Here is a 4,430-nt window from a genome sequence, read left to right on the forward strand (position 1 = left end):
CAAAACAAGGGAAAAACAAAAACTGACATTGGGCTCTAGGTTAATAGGTTAGTCCCAAAAATCATATAAAATAGCATATAAATGCGTATAAAATATCCTAGATGGATAATATAATAGAATGGAACAATCAAAAATTATAGATACGTTGGAGACGTATCAAGCATCCCCAAGCTTAATTCCTGCTCGTCCTCGAGTAGGTAAACGATAAAACAGATTTTTTGACGTGGAATGCTACCTAACATATTTATCAATATAATTTTCTTTATTGTGGCATGAATGTTCAAATCTGAAAGATTCAAGACAAAAGTTTATTGGCATAAAGATAAAAATACTTCAAGCATGCTAACCAAGCAATTATATCTTCTCAAAATAACATAGCCAAAGAAAGCTCATCCCTACAAAATCATATAGTTTGGCCATGCTTTATTTCTGTCACACAAAATGCCCCATCATGCACACCCCCGATGACAAGCCAAGCAATTGTTTCATATGTAGCCTTTTCAAACTTTTTCAACTTTCACGCAATATATGAGCGCGATCCATGGACATAGCACTATGGGTGGAATAGAATATGATGATGGAGGTTGTGTGAGAAGACAAAAGGAGAAAGTCTCACATTGACGCGGCTAATCAATAGGCTATGGAGATGCCCATCAATTGATGTCAATGCAAGGAGTAGGGATTGCCATGCAATGGATGCACTAGAGCTATAAATATATGAAAGCTCAACAAAAGAAACTAAGTGGGTGTGCATCCAACTTGCTTGCTCATGAAGACCTAGGGCATTTTGAGGAAGCCCATCATTGGAATACACAAGCCAAGTTCTATGATGAAAAATTCCCACTAGTATATGAAAGTGACAAAATAAGAGACTCTCTATCATGAAGATCATGGTGCTACTTTGAAGCACAAGTGTGGAAAAAGGATAGTAACATTTCCCCTTCTCTCTTTTTCTCTCGTTTTTTATTTGGGGCCTTTTTTGGCTGCTTTTATATTTATTTATTTTTCGTCCGGAATCTCATCCCGACTTGTGGGGGAATCATAGTCTCCATCATCCTTTCCTCGCATGGGACAATGCTCTAATAATGAAATTCATCACACTTTTATTTACTTACAACTCAAAAATTACAACTCGATACTTAGAACAAAATATGACTCTATGTGAATGCATCCGGCGGTGTATCGGGATGTGCAATGAATCAAGAGTGACATGTATGAAAGAATTATGAAGGTGGCTTTGCCACAAATACAATGTCAACTTCATGATCATGCAAAGCAATATGACAATGATGGAGCGTGTCATAATAGACAGAGAAGTGGAAAGTTGCATGGCAATATATCTCGGAATGGCTATGGAAATGCCATAATAGGTAGGTATGGTGGCTGTTTTGAGGAAGATATAAGGAGGCTTATGTGTGATAGAGCGTATCATATCACGGGGTTTGGATGCACCGGCGAAGTTTGCACCAACTCTCGAGGTGAGAAAGGGCAATGCACGGTACCGAAGAGGCTAGCAATGATGGAAGGGTGAGAGTGTGTATAATCCATGGACTGAACATTAGTCATAAAGAACTCACATACTTATTGCAAAAATCTACAAGTCATCAAAACCAAGCACTAATTCTCCTAGGGAGATAGATTGGTAGGAAAAGACCATCGCTCGTCCCCGACCGCCACTCATAAGGAAAGCAATCAAAGAACACCTCATGCTTCAAATTTGTCACACAACGGTTACCATACGTGCATGCTATGGGACTTGCAAACCTCAACACAAGTATTTCTCAATTTCACAATTACTCAACTAGCACGACTCTAATATCACTATCTTTATATCTCAAAACAATTATCAAGTATCAAACTTCTCATGGTATTCAATGCACTCTATATGGAAGTGTTTATTATACCCATCTTGGATGCCTATCATATTAGGACTAATTTAGCCAAAGAAAATTACCATGCTGTTCTAAAAGACTCTCAAAATAATATAAGTGAAGCATGAGAGATCAATAATATCTATAAAATAAAACCACCACCGTGCTCTAAAAAGATATAAGTGAAGCACTAGAGCAAATGACAAACTACTCCAAAAGATATAAGAGAAGATCAATGAGTAGTCGAATAATTATGTAACTATCTGAAGACTCTCTAACATTTAAGAATTTCAGATCTTGGTATTTTATTCAAACAGCAAGCAAAACAAAAGAAAATAAAATGACGCTCCAAGAAAAACACATATCATGTGGTGAATAAAAATATAGCTCCAAGTAAGGTTACCGATGAACAAAGACACAAGAGGGGATGCCTTCTGGGGCATCCCCAAGCTTAGGCTCTTGCCACTGCTTATTCCATAGTCCATCGAATCTTTACCCAAAACTTGCAAACTTCACAACACAAAACTCAACAGAAAACTCGTAAGCTCCATTAGTATAAGAAAGCAAATCACCACTTAGGTACTGTCAAGACAAGATTCGTAATATTTCTCACATGAAGCCTACTATACCATACCATTTCTACAATTTATATTAAGCAATATAAGCCATAGAAACTAGAAAACAAGCAAACTATGTGTCAAAAACAGAATCTGTCAAAAACACAACAGTCTGTAGTAATCTGGAGAATTCGAATACTTCTGTAACTCAAAAAATTCTGAAAAATTAGGAAGACCTAAATAATTTGTATATTGATCTACTGCAGTTGTAATTGGTATTTTATCGTTCCCTGGTAAAAAATGAAAATCATTCTCGTGAGCACATACTTTCTATTTTTTTCAGCAAGATCAAACAACAATCACCCAAGAAGATCCTAAAGGCTTTACTTGGAACAAACACTAATTAAACATAAAAAATCATAACAGAGGCTAGATGAATTACTTATTACTAAACAGGAACAAAAAGTAAAGAACAAAAATAAAATTGGGTTGCCTCCCAACAAGCGCTATCGTTTAACGCCCCTAGCTACGCATGATGATTTCAATGATGCTCACATAAAAGATAAGAATTGAAACATAAAGAGAGCATCATGAAGAATATGACCAGCACATTTAAGTCTAACCCACTTCCTATGCATAGGTATTTTGTGAGCAAACAACTTATGGGAACAATAATCAACTAGCATAGGAAGGCAAAACAAGCATAACTTTAAAACTTTAAGCACATAGAGAGAAAACTTGATATTATTGCAATTCCTACAAGCATATATTCCTCCCCCATAATAAATTTTAGTAGCATCATGAATGAATTCAACAATATAACCATCACATAAAACATTCTTTTCATGTTCTACAAGCATAGAAAATTTACTATTCTCCACATAAGAAAAATTCTTCTCATTCGGAATAGTGGGAGTATCATAAGAAACTTGAATACTATAAATTGTTTCCACATTAAAGGAGTAATGTTCAGAAAAAGGGTAATCATAATCATGACAAGTTTTATAAATATAATCATCACTACTTTTTATAGCATAAGTGTCATCACAGTAATCATCATAAGTGGCAACTTTGTTCTCATCATAATCAATTGGAACCTCTTCCAAGATAGTGGAATCATTACTAAATAAAGTCATGACCTCTCCAAATCCACTTTCATAATTTTCACAATAAGATTCAACACCCTCCAAAATAGTGGGATCATTACTTCCTAAAGTTGACACTCTTCCAAACCCACTTTCATCAATATAACCATCATAAATAGGAGGCATGCTATCATCATTATAAATTTGCATATCAAAACTTGGGAGGTTAAATACATCATCTTCATGAAACATAGCATCCCCAAGCTTGGGACAAACATTAATTGCAGCAAATAAATTCTCAAACATGTCATTCTCATCATACATAGCATCCCCAAGCTTGGGCCTTTTCATATCATAAGCATAATCACTCTCATCATTAATAGTATGGATAGCACCAATAGTACAACAATTATCATCATCACAATGAGTAATAGGAGCAACATCATTTGGGAGGGATACCTTTTTACCTTTGCTTCTCCGTCTTTTCTTTTTATTATTCACATTATGTGTGGGTTTAATCCTCTTTTTGGAGCTCCTTATTAATGAGATTGGTTGAATAGAAGGCTCCTCCTCGTTACCTAATCCATCATAAGAAATAATATGAGGATATTGGGAAGTCTCTTCCCTTTCATTAGTATTCTCTTCATCTTGTATTTGTTTTCTTGTCTTTATGTAATTCACAATATAAGGATTTTCAATGCAATTCACCGCACAATACATATAAATTTCCTCTAGATCAAAATCAAGAACTTTACCAAGGACAAATTCTGGAAGATCCTTAGTTATACGTTTCATTTCTTCATAACCCACAAGCAAACTAAGTTCATTATGATGTGCAAGGGAAATCAAGTCATCACAATTTTTCGACACGATTCAATCATGAAACAATTTGCATTGGATATTTAAATGACCATGTT

This window comes from Triticum dicoccoides, chromosome 4A, assembly GCF_002162155.2.
Source record: "Triticum dicoccoides isolate Atlit2015 ecotype Zavitan chromosome 4A, WEW_v2.0, whole genome shotgun sequence".
In the NCBI taxonomy this organism is placed as follows: Eukaryota; Viridiplantae; Streptophyta; class Magnoliopsida; order Poales; family Poaceae; genus Triticum; species Triticum dicoccoides.